Source organism: Schistocerca serialis, chromosome 4, assembly GCF_023864345.2.
Source record: "Schistocerca serialis cubense isolate TAMUIC-IGC-003099 chromosome 4, iqSchSeri2.2, whole genome shotgun sequence".
NCBI classification, from domain to species: domain Eukaryota; kingdom Metazoa; phylum Arthropoda; class Insecta; order Orthoptera; family Acrididae; genus Schistocerca; species Schistocerca serialis.
In genome coordinates, this window is record NC_064641.1 from 219,056,221 (window position 1) to 219,072,702 (window position 16,482).

The following is a 16,482-nucleotide window of genomic DNA, read 5'->3' on the forward strand; positions in this document are numbered from 1 at the left end:
ACCCTCAAAGGGCCGACACAGTTTCGACAGAAAGCACAAAACCCCGTATGGACAGTGAGTGAGCATCAGTAAAATGAGATTGCTGGAGAATGACACAAGGTGGCGAGTAAAAGGCAATAAGGGATTGAAACTTTGGGAGATATCTGTAGTATCAATTACAGTTCCATTGAATGGCAGAGTGGCAGTCCACATGGTAGGCGAACAAACTGGAGCCAGTCACGTCATTGGGTCACCATCCATCACCAGCAATTATGGGGTGACATCCATAAATAAGACGTCAGACTCAGGTTATGAGGGGGAGTTGGCACCTCTGGGGGCACCTGAGGGCCTTGTTCTGGGAACTGTGTTGGTTCTTCTTCTCTTTCATTGATTGAGAAGGTCAGCATGCCGAGGGAGAGCAGGATTCTGCATGACCTGTAACCGAAAGAGAATGAGCAACCTTGGGGCGCACAGACTGTGTCCCATAGCAGAGTTGAGGTAGCAGGCGTCAGGCCTGAGAAATGACAAGGGGAGGGGTCCCAGGAGGAAGCCCAATCACCAGTAGGCGCCAAAGAAGTGGGGGCACCTCTTTGGCTGGACAGGGGAAGTGACACCTGGATGGAGGCTATGGGAACTACATGGAACAGGGAGAGGAGAGGGAGACAGGACTGAGGTAAGGAAGAGGTAGGAGGAGAGACTTCTCTTTGCCAAACTTGTCTTCGATATTTTCCACAAAAAATAGCGGCTTTGTTACAGTGAATGTGTCCCCATATGTCCTTCTACAGTCCAGGTAGGGGGAAAGTGTTTCACCCCAAGCCAGAGTACTCCGATAGTTTGCATGTATCGTCAAGAAAAAAACATAATGAAAGAAGGCCACTGAGCATTTCCATTACAGGTAGACAGATAAATGACCATAGCTTGTGTGAGACAGACAAACGCTTATTAAAGTGTGCATGAAATATACAATGGAAGGTATCTACAGCAGACGACTTTCACCAGTGATTCGAGGAGACATAGGTTAGTAAAGAAATTTCAAAAGGCTGGACCCTTGTTAGAGAAAAAAGGTCCACAAAACCAGAGGTTCAACCGAAGATGAACTAGACATGTTATTAATGGCCTGGGACAGAATTCCAAGACAAGTGTTTCGCCATTTAGCCCATCATACTTGTGTGTATGTACTGTCAGCTCGCTCACGCGGCAGTGCCCAAACTCACACTGAAACCTTATTAACTAATGGTAGTGCGCAGACTGAGCAGCAGAGACTGTTGCTTGACATCAGTAATGCAACTGGCTTTTGGGGTCTGAGCATGATGCAGAAGTTCGTCCTGAAATGCCCTTTTCTTCTGACGACTCATGGCTGTTTTATTGAGGCACGGAAAAATCGAAGATGGCATTCTGAAAATCCTCGCCAGTCATACCATGAACCTCTGAAGACGTGAACAGGAATGTGGTGTGCGACTAGTGCCACATTAGTCACTGGACCAAACTTTTCGACCATATCATAAGTTCTGACAGGTACAATAAGTAACCTGCTTGGTTTGCTTGGACACCATTGTAACAGACAAGGTGATTCATTTATGTAAGTAACATTTTTTATTTTATAAAAATTAAAAAATGGAAAATGTCCTGCCGAGAAAGAATGACAAGCATGCTACTTACAGTTCAGTTCAGTTACGAGAGTAAACGCCAAAACACCGCTTACCATCTAAAATTATGCGCCTATATATATATATATATATATATATATATATATTCAGAAGGTGGCAGCACATCACGTGGAATGTAGCTGATACACAAAATTGCAGTATTTTGCAGTAAGACCATGACGGTGTGTATGCTATAACTGTGTACCCGACTAGAACAAGACACAAGGGACTGTCCGCAAAGCACATCCATAGCGACATTTGTCCCATATATGGTTAGAACTGTATTTTATGGAGATCTGTGTTCAACCGAGTACAGAAATTCAGAGAAGGACAAAACAAATGAAATACACACAACAAAAAAAGTTTTTCATTACCTCGGTTCCGAGAGTTCCGGAACCCGTACAGAAAACTGGAATAGAGATGAACATAAACATAATTTCCGCCATTTTTATTGCTCATTAAAACCACAGATTGCATGTTGTACCACCATACAGCAAGACCTTCAGAGTTCATGTTCCAGATTGCCGTACACACCGGTACCTCTAATACCCAGTAGCACATTTTCTTGGAGTGATGCATGCCTGTATTCGTCGTGGCATACTATCCACAAGTTCACCAAGGCACTGTTGGTCCAGATTGTCCCACTCCACAACGGCGATTCGGAGTAGATGCCTCAGAGTGGTTGGTGGACCACGTCGTCCATAAACAGCCCTTTTCAACCTATGGTTCAAATTGCTCTGAGCACTATGGGACTTAACATCAGAGGTCATTAGTCCCCTAGAACTTAGAACTACTTAAACCTAACTAACCTAAGGACATCACACACATCTAAGCCCGAGGCAGGATTCGAACCTGCGACCGTAGCGCTCGGCCGCCGAGTTGCAAGTCTTATTTCAGGCGATGTCACATTGGGCAATTTGCTTTTCCATGATGATGAAATGATTATGATGACAACACAACAGCCACTCTACGAGCGAAGAAAATCTTCAACCGGCTGGGAATCGAACCTGGGCCTGCTCCATAGTAGGCAAACACGTTACCGCTCAGCTAAACAGGAAGACAAACTTGTTACATCCCGAGAGATCACTCGACAGAAGCAAACGCTGTGACAAGAAACCTATGCTGCAAGGTTTTAACGCCTTGCGAACGAACGCATAAGTATTTAAGTTTACAAGTCGAATATGTTGAAACGGAAAATAAATTTCACGCCGGTACAGGCGGCTCTGATGTTTCTGTCCCATTTTGCGGCTTGTTTATTGAGTCACCCTCGTAGAAGCTGAAAAGAGTAGACCAACTAGGTTAGCTACTCCGACAAATTTGTATTCGAGTGTAACAAAAACAAAGGTCAGTATTTAATCTCAGTTTGGTGCGGTTGGAATTGCTGACTAAAACGTTAATACTGAATCAGTGGTGGAGAACACTTACTGATAGTAACAGCAAGAGAGACACTCCACACGTGGACGGAAAAGTGCAAACGAAGAGCCTGTTTTGGCAGTTGAGTAAGTAATATTGATTGGAGAAATGACTTATTATAGTACTAGTGGGGTAGGCAAGCGTACGAAACAAAACGTATTACACACACAAGAGCTACAGTGATTCAAAATTAGCTGATATAGCCCAGGATGAATTTGAAATAGAAATTACTCCAAACTGTTATATCACCTCTGGATTCTCAAGTTCAAAAAGACAACTACGTGGATTTTCAGACAAAGCAAGAAAAACACGTTTGCTAACTGTTTTAAAGAGTGAAAGGAACCCCATAAATCCCCTTACTCGACTTGGGGCACTTCTGACTGACCTGCGACCACGTAGCTCAATGGACAAAGAAAGTATCATAGAATCAAACAAAATGGGCAGTTTTTAACATAATAGTAAGCATGGCGCTCCTATAAACATCTTCAAGTCGAGGAAACCATTATGAAAGCACTTACTCGATTTGTGACATAGCTAACTGAGCTACGACAAAGTTTCGTACACAAAGAAAGTATCAGCAAACTGAACAATTTAATCGGCCATTTGTAGCACAGTAATGGCATTTTAAAGACTGAAAAAAGCGCTCTGACAACACTTACCTGATTTGTAGCATACCTAATTCATCTACGACCAAGTGGGTCAAGGCAGAAAGTAAGTATACGTAAATTGAATACTTCACTAACAGATTCAATTTACATGACGAAAACGCTCCTCTAAAATCTGTAAGAGAAGGAGAAAAACTGTACTTTGCCTTTCAGACCACCTCAAACATTTCACGAATGTTAAGAGATGCAGCACGCAGAACATACAAATGACACCAGACCTCTTATAATCATCTCACCTATAAGCAACAACACAGCTGAGTTACTCAATCTATGAGGAATGCGAAGCTCAGGTATACCCACTAGCTAACTAAGGGCTTTTACAGACATTGCGCCCTGTAGAAAAACGAAGAGGTAAACCCAAATCTGCAGCCGAATCACTAGCTCCTATTGAGGATCTAAATAAGTATTTCGCCACAGCGATATCTTCACTTGACCAGCACACAAGGGCACAAACCATCAATTCCCATAAAGCATCAGTGGTTGATAAAAACGAAAAATGTTTTCTGCAGCCATTAAGTCCTAAAACGGTCCGGAAGGCAATTGTGCGAATTCGTCCGGCTGCTGCAGGGCGCGGTAACACAGAAATGCAAGTGATCAGTCTTCTCGTCGATCCTCCACCGCCCATAATGACAGACATTTTTAACCATTCTCTGACCTTTCCAACAGCCTGGAAGCAGGCACTCCTAAAGCCATTAGCCAACAAGGAATCTGAAGAGAAGTCTCCCGATTACAGGCTAGTTTGCATTCTGCCAGCATTATCCAAGGCTGTCTCTGTCCAGATCATCCGCTCTCAAAACTCCGCCATCTCACTCCCCACATCCACCACTGCTGGCGGCTCACCTCCAACTGCACAACGCTACGCGCTGTTAACAACACTACAATAGCAAACAACAATGCAAACCAGCCACAGGCTGCACACAGCACAGCCAGTGATTTTCATACAGAGCGCTACGTGGCGTTACCAATAAAAAAACCTAAACAGCCTACTTACATAGCCCCCATGCTCCCCACAAAAAGTTTTACAAATTGTTTTGGGCAGTGGCCAACAATGATTTGATAAAATTTTTCATAATTACAATAACAAAGAAATAAAATGCACATGCTTATTGATACAATGTTGGTCAAAAGCTAAAATTTTCTCACAGTCCGTAAAGACAGTCCTGATCATTCATCATAGTAAAATTGCAGGTTTTTTTTCTCAAAGTCTGAGCAGTAAAAGAAAATGCACACGGAAATAGTGGATTTCCATGCAGTCTTGAAGAAGTAGTGTTGTCCTCCCAACGAAAAGACAGTGCTGACTCTTGACATGCAGGCAGGTAATGGGCCACAACAGAGCAAACCCATCGCAGAGTCAGTCGAAGTTTTGAAGAATATTGGTAGGTAGGTCATCACAGAGCAGATCCACTGTAGTCCTGGTAGAGAGTATGGTATTGGTGGGCCACCAGAGGTGCAGACCCACTGCAGTCCTTGTAGAAATAATGGTACTGATGGGCCATCAAAGATGCAGATCCACTGTAGTCCTTGTAGAGATGGCCAGCAACCATCTGTTGCGACTGTGCAGGTGCACAATCACCATCGAAGAGTCTTGCGAAGAATATAGCAAGTCCATAAACCACCAATTGTGCACTCACAAAATTTTTGGAATTGTCCTTAGAACCAGCAATGCTGTTATCCAGTCCCTTGCTGAATTATTAACACACGTGCAAACACTAACAGTCCTCTTTTTTTTTGTTGTGCATATACTATGAGCAACAGAAATATGTGCAGTGAAATGAATGCTTACAAGTTACTTAATTTGATGAACTGGTGTCAATTACAATTTTATAACAGGAGAATACAATAGCAAACGTACAAAATACATCATTAAAGAACATAACAATACAGATAACATTTCTAGTAATACAGGCTTTACAAAAGAATCGAAATAACATATACATCAGTGTTACAGGAATTATGACATAAGTACATACATAAAAGATCAGAATAACTTTTGAAACATCAACTTCACACATGAGCATTAATACAAAACAGAATAAATAATGTTTATTAAACATCTTTACAAAGTAAATAAGATATTATCAGAAACATTCTACTCTTATTAGCTAAACACATAAAGACAGGAAAAACACAAATTCACATAGTGTAATAATACAAAAATACAGGACAGGGTTTGTTTTCAGTGTGACATTTGGTACTACAGTCTAACCCAAAACTTCATTCTGTAGATCTTTTCTCTTATTTCAACATTTGTTTCCACAAAAAAAAAAAAAAATCCTATCCAAGCATGCTTCCTGTATTCTGTTCACATCCTCTTTCAAAAATAGTTTTTCTCCACTGTACACTACTTTTTTGGCCAAACTATTTTCTTATAGCTTCTCAATGCATTTCATCCCATTTCATCACAACTCGTTCTCATATATAGCCTACCCCATCTTAAGCTAACTTAAATCTACTGAGCTCAGATATATGTACCAAGGGATGAGGCAATGCAGCAGCACATAACAATTAACACAAACAGCAATGACAAAAAAGTGCAAATTGGCAAAGCAAGCAGCAGGAAATATAAATTAGCAAAGCAATTGCAATATTACAACTAATATAAGGCACTGTGCAGCAAACAAGAAAAATAAATCAGTAGTAAAACTGGCTTCACAGAGTAATACAAAGTCAAATTCAGTAGAACTATGCCTGGCAAAGAGCAGCAAAAAAATGCAATAACTTATACCTAAACATAATAAAGCTCAAGCAGAAAAAATATTACAGTAAAGATAACAATGCAGAAAAGGGAAATGTCTATTTACATCTTAATATCTATGTCATTAAAGTGGTGCACCACAAGAAGTTATTCAACCAAAAAAATTACCAAGTAGTTGAAAAGAAAATTATGTATGCAGTAACTGTTATTAATCCCTTCTTATTGTTCTTTCCTTTCCAAGCGCTCCTTTTTCGAAGAACGTAGATCATAAAATTATTATTTAATAGATCTGTTGACAGAAAGTGTTCACATTAGCAAATGCATTTAATTTTATTTTATAAAACCAATGCTGCAAGACAGCTGGAAACCAGATATCAAATGAAATAAGCAACTATGTACAAAGTAAAGCATAAAAATATCATTCAATAGTCTTGTGGCATTTCATAAGTTAGTAGAAATTCTCTCAACTCTCGTAGAAAGACGCTTGTCATAATCAGGTGTGCAGATGTAAGTATCTTTCCAAGTAATGAGCGTGTCGCATTTGTGATGCTTTCTACAAAGAAATGCCAATAGCGAGGATAATGGCCTCTTTTTCTCTCCACCTAATGGCTTTCTTTTGTCAGACGACTATCTCTCAGCTGGGCGCCCAAAACGCATTACGTCAAGGCCACTTACCTTTCTTACTGAAATATTTACAACAGCAGTTTCCGCTACAGTTGCACTCTCATATAAAAAAAATTTCACAGGTTGAGAATTTGCGTTACAACTGTGTAGAAACAAAATCCTATAAATATAACAGTGTCCAAAAAATTTCGTCGGCATTGTGATACATTATGCATATACACTCATTTCATAATTCTTAAAGTACGATTCTTGGTTTCCAACAACCTTTTTCACAAAGCAGAGTCCATAGCCACTACTCATTATTCCTTACCTTATTGCATATATACATATTCGTCGACACTTCTTCAGTATTTCATCATAATAAATACATATCATAATAAACATTCCTCAACAGCACAATGCACATTGTCGTCGTAATAATAACGTCATAACACCTCAGTCAAATCTCAAAAACGTCGTAGTTTTCTGCAATAATTTCAAAACCTAAAAAAAAAAAATTCTCTGCCCATTTCAATAGTGTCATCTACCTCAATCGTACTTTAAAAAATCATGATCCCATACCAAATACATCATTCAAAGCTCTCATAGTATCACAATGGTTCCGAAAAAATATGAACAGTTCACACAGTGCAGACAAAATACAAATTCATAAGTGTGAAATTATCCAACTGTGTAATTGTGTAAACATGTGTCACTGATGTAGTAAAAAAAAAAAAGTTTGTCTCTCAGTTAAATGATCAGATAGCTATGTAATTTATGTGTTAGAGAAATATGGTACCGATGTGTACAGTTGTATAAGCAAATACCATATTAGCTAGGGCTCCTTGTGCTTGCCAGACACATGGTACACAAAGTAGGCGTTTACTCCCTAAGGATTAATGTAATTATACCCTCAGGTGTTACAGATTACAGCAATGGAATGAAATGTATCACGGAAAACTTTCTTTGTAATTCAAAAATCTTTAAAAATAAATGTTTTAAGTGCAAAATTGATCACTCAAATACGTGTCCTGTAGCGCTAAATGTGCGTCTTGCTGTAAGATAATTCTGTGGAAGTGTCGTAGTTATTGTCCTCTGTAAGCAAAGTTCTGCTGAAGTCAATGTACTTACCTCATGATAAACAAAAGTAAAATCCTACGCATATAGATATCATAGTTATTACGTACATTACTGTGGTCAAGAAAGTACTATACTGTAACGTATTGTTGTTCTACGAAAAAGGCTGTCACAGTGTAGCTATACCACAAAAGTTACTACTAAAACATATTTTACTTTCCAGAATAATACATAAAATCTGTGCAGATATAAAACAGATACACTGCAAAACAACAATGTAAATTGTGTCAAACATTAGTAGCGTTGTGATATTATTGTGTAGCTGTCAAAGAAACCAAATGCTAAGTCATCTTTAATCTCACAGAAAGTACTTAAAATAAAGAATGTATTTTCAAGTAAACCAAAATGTTGCATTAAAATCTCATTAGCAGTATATGTTCCAAGTATGTAAGCCTTATAGTCGTTACGTAATCGTGCAATTAACAAGCAAGAATGTATACACACAATAACACTGTGTTGTCTGTTCACTATAACAATGCACTCGTAAATACTGTCTAAATCTGTTCCCTAGGTTCTAGAGCCCCCCCCCCCCCATGAACCATGGACCTTGCCGTTGGTGGGGAGGCTTGCGTGCCTCAGCGATACAGATAGCCGTACCGTAGGTGCAACCACAACGGAGGGGTATCTGTTGAGAGGCCAGACAAACGTGTGGTTCCTGAAGAGGGGCAGCAGCCTTTTCAGTAGTTGCAAGGGCAACAGTCTGGATGATTGACTGATCTGGCCTTGTAACAATAACCAAAACGGCCTTGCTGTGCTGGTACTGCGAACGGCTGAAAGCAAGGGGAAACTACAGCCGTAATTTTTCCCGAGGGCATGCAGCTTTACTGTATGATTACATGATGATGGCGTCCTCTTGGGTAAAATATTCCGGAGGTAAAATAGTCCCCCATTCGGATCTCCGGGCGGGGACTACTCAAGAGGATGTCATTATCAGGAGAAAGAAAACTGGCGTTCTACGGATCGGAGCGTGGAATGTCAGATCCCTTAATCGGGCAGGTAGGTTAGAAAATTTAAAAAGGGAAATGGACAGGTTGAAGTTAGATATAGTGGGAATTAGTGAAGTTCGGTGGCAGGAGGAACAAGACTTCTGGTCAGGTGACTACAGGGTTATAAACACAAAATCAAATAGGAGTAATGCAGGAGTAGGTTTAATAATGAATAGGAAAATAGGAATGCGGGTAAGCTACTACAAACAGCATAGTGAACGCATTATTGTGGCCAAGATAGACACGAAGCCCACACCTACTACAGTAGTACAAGTTTATATGCCAACTAGCTCTGCAGATGACGAAGAAATTGAAGAAATGTATGATGAAATAAAAGAAATTATTCAGATTGTGAAGGGAGACGAAAATTTAATAGTCATGGGTGACTGGAATTCGAGTGTAGGAAAAGGGAGAGAAGGAAACATAGTAGGTGAATATGGATTGGGGGACAGAAATGAAAGAGGAAGCCGCCTGGTAGAATTTTGCACAGAGCACAACATAATCATAGCTAACACTTGGTTTAAGAATCATGAAAGAAGGTTGTATACATGGAAGGACCCTGGAGATACTAAAAGGTTCAAATGGTTCAAATGGCTCTGAGCACTATGGGACTCAACTGCTGTGGTCATAAGTCCCCTAGAACTTAGAACTACTTAAACCTAACTAACCTAAGGACATCACACACATCCATGCCCGAGGCAGGATTTGAACCTGCGACCGCAGCAGTCACACGGTTCCGGACTGCGCGCCTAGAACCGCGAGACCACCGCGGCCGGCGATACTAAAAGGTATCAGATAGATTATATAATGGTAAGACAGAGATTTAGGAACCAGGTTTTAAATTGTAAGACATTTCCAGGGGCAGATGTGGACTCTGACCACAATCTATTGGTTATGACCTGTAGATTAAAACTGAAGAAACTGCAAAAAGGTGGGAATTTAAGGAGATGGGACCTGGATAAACTAAAAGAACCAGAGGTTGTACAGAGATTCAGGGAGAGCATAAGGGAGCAATTGACAGGAATGGGGGAAAGAAATACAGTAGAAGAAGAATGGGTAGCTTTGAGGGATGAAGTAGTGAAGGCAGCAGAGGATCAAGTAGGTAAAAAGACTAGGGCTAGTAGAAATCCTTAGGTAACAGAAGAAATACTGAATTTAATTGATGAAAGGAGAAAATATAAAAATGCAGTAAGTGAAACAGGCAAAAAGGAATAAAAACGTCTCAAAAATGAGATCGACAGGAAGTGCAAAATGGCTAAGCACGGATGGCTAGAGGACAAATGTAAGGATATAGAGGCCTATCTCACAAGGGGTAAGATAGATACCGCCTACAGGAAAATTAAAGAGACCTTTGGAGATAAGAGAACGACTTGTATGAATATCAAGAGCTCAGATGGAAACCCAGTTCTAAGCAAAGAAGGGAAAGCAGAAAGGTGGAAGGAGTATATAGAGGGTCTATACAAGGGCGATGTACTTGAGGACAATATTATGGAAATGGAAGAGGATGTAGATGAAGATGAAATGGGAGATATGATACTGCGTGAAGAGTTTGACAGAGCACTGAAAGACCTGGGTCGAAACAAGGCCCCCAGAGTAGACAATATTCCATTGGAACTACTGACGGCCGTGGGAGAGCCAGTCCTGACAAAACTCTACCATCTGGTGAGCAAGATGTATGAAACAGGCGAAATACCCTCAGACTTCAAGAAGAATATAATAATTCCAATCCCAAAGAAAGCAGGTGTTGACAGATGTGAAAATTACCGAACTATCAGCTTAATAAGTCACAGCTGCAAAATACTAACACGAATTCTTTACAGACGAATGGAAAAACTAGTAGAAGCCAACCTCGGGGAAGATCAGTTTGGATTCCGTAGGAACACTGGAACACGTGAGGCAATACTGACCTTACGACTTATCTTAGAAGAAAGATTAAGGAAAGGCAAACCTACGTTTCTAGCATTTGTAGACTTAGAGAAAGCTTTTGACAATGTTGACTGGAATACTCTATTTCAAATTCTAAAGGTGGCAGGGGTAAAATACAGGGAGCGAAAGGCTATTTACAATTTGTACAGAAACCAGATGGCAGTTATAAGAGTCGAGGGACATGAAAGGGAAGCAGTGGTTGGGAAGGGAGTAAGACAGGGTTGTAGCCTCTCCCCGATGTTGTTTAATCTGTATATTGAGCAAGCAGTAAAGAAAACAAAAGAAAAATTAGGAGAAGGTATTAAAATTCATGGAGAAGAAATAAAAACTTTGAGGTTCGCCGATGACATTGTAATTCTGTCAGAGACAGCAAAGGACTTGGAAGAGCAGTTGAATGGAATGGACAGTGTCTTGAAAGGAGGATATAAGATGAACATCAACAAAAGCAAAACAAGGATAATGGAATGTAGTCTAATTAAGTCGGGTGATGCTGAGGGAATTAGATTAGGAAATGAGGCACTTAAAGTAGTAAAGGAGTTTTACTATTTGGGGAGCAAAATAACTGATGATGGTCGAAGTAGAGAGGATGTAAAATGTAGGCTGGCAATGGCAAGGAAAGCGTTTCTGAAGAAGAGAAATTTGTTAACATCCAGTATTGATTTAAGTGTCAGGAAGTCATTTCTGAAAGTATTCGTATGGAGTGTAGCCATGTATGGAAGTGAAACATGGACGATAAATAGTTTGGACAAGAAGAGAATAGAAGCTTTCGAAATGTGGTGCTACAGAAGAATGCTGAAGATTAGATGGGTAGATCACATAACTAATGAGGAAGTATTGAATAGGATTGGGGAGAAGAGAAGTTTGTGGCACTACTTGACTAGAAGAAGGGATCGGTTGGTAGGACATGTTCTGAGGCATCAAGGGATCACCAATTTAGTATTGGAGGGCAGCGTGGAGGGTAAAAATCGTAGAGGGAGACCAAGAGATGAATACACTAAGCAGATTCAGAAGGATGTAGGTTGCAGTAGGTACTGGGAGATGAAAAAGCTTGCACAGGATAGAGTAGCATGGAGAGCTGCATCAAACCAGTCTCAGGACTGAAGACCACAACAACAACAGGTTCTAGAGTGGATAGTTAACTTCAAAACATTGTTACATGTTAACAGTCTCTCAGTGTGACAAATTGTAGTAGTAGCGTGAAGTGAAAAATTTTATGGCAAAGACAAAGATAAAAAGCAGATTACCTTTCAATAAATGGTTTTACATGTGAAATGTGGTGCAATCCTTTACTCTTCATAGTACTCAGAGTTTCAGCTTGAACACAATTATCATGCAGTATACGTCAGTAAAGAATACTGGAATTTTTCTCAAGGTTAGCGTCTATGTTATTTTTCTCTGAGGCAGCCGGCGCACGTGGCTGCCTGCGGTGCGAGTCATTGTCTGTCTCTTTGCTGGCTCGCGTCGTTATTAGGATTAGGAGACCTAACTTCTACAAATTCACCGTGACGAGAAGGCCCTGGCCTGTTTGAATCTCGCCAGTTCTGACGAAATTCAGGTCTATCGTTACGATTATATCGTCTGTCGTCATGTCGGTAGATTCCATAGTTTCTTTCTTGCTGGTCATGTGGTGGGGAATTTCTTCCTGAATCGTAACTGCGTGCTGAACTGTTGCGTCTGAAGTTATTCTGTCTTCCTTGATAACAATTGTTTTTGTTCCCATATTGTCTGTTTCTATGGTTATCTCTGTCATATTCATTACTGTGCAGAGGTGATCTTTCCCTGTAATTATTACTACTCTGCCAACGGTTGTCATTCGGGTGGTGTCTGTTTTGGTTGCGATTTACGTTGTAAGAATAGCCTTGTCGTGTCCATTTATTATTTCTGTCATCGCGGAATTGTGACGGTTGTGACCTGTAATTGTTGTGCTCCTGTTTTCGCGTTCCGCGATTGTCAGTGTAAATTTCCAATTCTTGTAAGAGTCCCTGAAAAGCTTCAATATCTTCTTTGCAACGTCCTGCCAAAATAATATGTCGTAAATGTTCAGGTAGTTTGATTAAGCAAATGCGGATGAGTTCTGAGGGGCTGTAAGGGTTTGACAGGTACTGATTCTTGTGCAACATGTCTTCAAAATATTTCACAAAACTGGAAAATTCAGATTGTTCGAAATGTTTCATCACTATGATGCTATGTTTTACTCGGTCTTGTGTGGCTTGAGACCAATATGCTGAGAGGAAGGCATGATAAAATTCTCCTTCACTGTGGCAATCGTGAATGACCGATCGCAGTCTTACAGCTGGTTCATTCTCTAAATAGCCACACATAAATTCTAATCTGTGCTCTAATGACCAGTTGGGAGGAAAATGAGAGAATTGATGGAGCCATGCTTGTGGATAAATGTCGTTGCCAGAATTCTTAAATGTTTTGAATTTACGTGTAGTAATGAACAGCTTATAGTCAAAATCATCGTGTCGGCGAGTCGCATATCGGTCATTGTTACATCGTGTCGGCGGTTCCATCTCAAAATTCGGTGCACCTTGCCAATTTCTTTCATAATTTCCGAAATGCCCTGTGTTATTATTTTGTGGCTTTTCCGTATTTCTAAGTCCCTCTTCCCGTGTTGGAGCGCGACTGTCCCCAGAAATATGTAATTCTTGTATTACTTTTGCCAACTGATCTTGTACTTCCCGGATTTCTCTTTGGTGTTGCGTATTAATTTGATTCTGATTTTGTTTGAATTTCCTAATTTGTTCGTACTCTTCTGTGTCATTAAAGACTACCGGTCTTGCATCATTCAGATTATCATCTACCTTCGTAGATAAATTATTTAGCTGATCCGAAAGTTCGACTACTTTCTCTGATAATGAACTAATTTCCTCCATGTGTCTTTCTGAACCAATTTTCAGAGTATCTACTGTGTCCTTTAAGTTTTCCTGAGTTTTTGCAAGTAGTGTAACCGAATCGGTAGATGCAACTGAGTCAATTTTAGCCCACAAGGTCTCATGATTTTCAAGAAACAACAATGGTTTGCAGTTCTTTTATGGCTGCTTCGTGATTTTGTAATGCATTTTCATGCCGCGAAAAAATAGGTTGAAAATGCTCACAAATTTGTGTTTTTACGTCATTGCAGGCTTTTTGACATTTCGATTCAATGTTATGTAGCTCAGCAGTTAAATCTTCACGTGTTTGTTCAAGTGTGGTGTCTAACTTTTGAAGATTTTGTTCTATTGCGTCTAACTTTTGAAGCTTTTGCTGTGTTTGTCTCTGATTTTGTTCCATTGTGTCTAACGTTTGAAGCTTTTACTGTGTTTGTCTCTGATTTTGTTCCATTGTGTCTAACTGTTGCTGTGTTTGTCTCTGATTTTGTTTCATTTGTTGCATTAATTGCAATAATAATGTATTAGTGTCTGGAATCTGTTCCTCTATGCTTTTAGGCAGTGCATTTGCACCGGCATCATTCACATTTTGACAAGCAGAAAATGTGTCTTGACTTATTTGAGAAAACGGTGAGGACGCAAAACGTGAATCTACAGTATTTGCAAGATTGTGTCCTGTCATTTCGGATTCCTGAGGCGAGCTGTTGCCGACCGATCGATCGATAATGCTTCCCTGTTCACTAATTGTTTCACTGCCTGCACCATTATTTGCAGCCTGCTCCATTTCCCTATGCACAGTTACAAATTACTACTTTGAACATTAGTTAATTCATTACTCGGCGGCGCTAACACAATGCTTTCGTCTTCACGGTCATTTCTCAATTTACTTTGGAGCCTAGTGTTACGTTTTTCACACGCCACTATTGTAACAATATTTCACACGATAACACAGAAAAGCACAAGTTTAAGAGCAAAATAAGAAAAAACATTAACATAGCATTGAAAATAATATCTCGTTAATTGCAGGCGCAGCTGCGAAATACTTGGTGCAAATCTACATGCATGCCACAACTGTTTTACTGTACAAGAATGAAAAACTACAACTACAAAGGAAATTCTCTCTACAATTACTCGCTAGGAATAAACAAAGGCTGCACTAATTACACAAACTACAAGAAAAATCAGATGATTCCAGTGAGGTATCCTCGGCTAAGGATCGACATATGAAACGTCCCCTTGGAAAAATTATACGAGTATATGACTGTGTTTAAACTGGCACACAATATTTTTAGCGCAACGGAATCTGACTTTCAATAATCCCTACAAAAGAATGGCCGTGACTAACATTAACCTATACCTTTCACAAATCACTTACCTCACAAAAATCTTCGTTACTCGAACTACTGCAATACAGCGAGCGCCACTACTGCCAGCTAAATGAAAGATTCAAATTACTGAAGGCACTAACTACTGATAGGCATAGTTAGCAAATGAAAGATTTTGATACAGAACAAACAATGTATTTACCTTACTAGTATTCAAAAGTCATATTATATATACCAATTCATGACATCCAGTCTTACAGATTTATTGTCTCTGTCCAGATCATCCGCTCTCAAAACTCCGCCATCTCACTCCCCACATTCACCACTGCTGGCGGCTCACCTCCAACTGCACAACGCTCCGCGCTGTTAACAGCCAACTGCCCTACACTACAATAGCATACAACAATGCAAACCAGCTACAGGCTGCACACAGCACAGCCAGTGATTTTCATACAGAGCGCTACGTGGCGTTACCAATGAAAAAACCTAAACAGCCTACTTACAATACGTTGCACAAACATATATTTTGTTCTTATGCATATCTTCTCAGCAACGTTCTTCTTAATCACTGTGACGCTGTCTTCCTGTCTGCAATGCAAGTATTTTACGCTGCCAATTTTGCTACGTCTATTGAGCGGCAAACTGTTGTCTGTACGTGGACGACCGTGGAATGATGAATTCAAACGCGAAGAAAAGCACAGTCAATGTGCAAATGTCGGCGTCAGCTTCATTATCATGGGATATTTCTGGAAACTGTTCAAACTACAAAGTTTATCAAACTTACGAGTTTGAGGGCAGCACTGTTATTAAATGACCAACATAATCAGTACAGTGTTATAATTGACGGGTCTCGACATTTGATAACCGCTACGGAACTACACTGGAGGACTTGACGTGATTAACAGGCTTCAGAACTACAGCCTGCCGCACAGTAATGCGATCTACCGTTTCCGGGTGGGCACCACAGGCTCGATAAATTTAAAGAACGCCATCATTCACACCACGCTGTCATTTAAATTAGTATTTTATTGTACACTGATAGCTAGTCTTGAGCGTGAGCTCATTCTCAAAACACGCGTATACAGATGTTGGCAGTTCCTTCACTTGTGTGTTTCAGGATATATGTGTACATAAAGTTCTATATACATGGTGTGTGGATACCATCTCAGAGGTGGTGTACATTGACGGCCTTAGTATGCGTAATTGTGCATGGTATGTGACTTTTGTTTTGTAC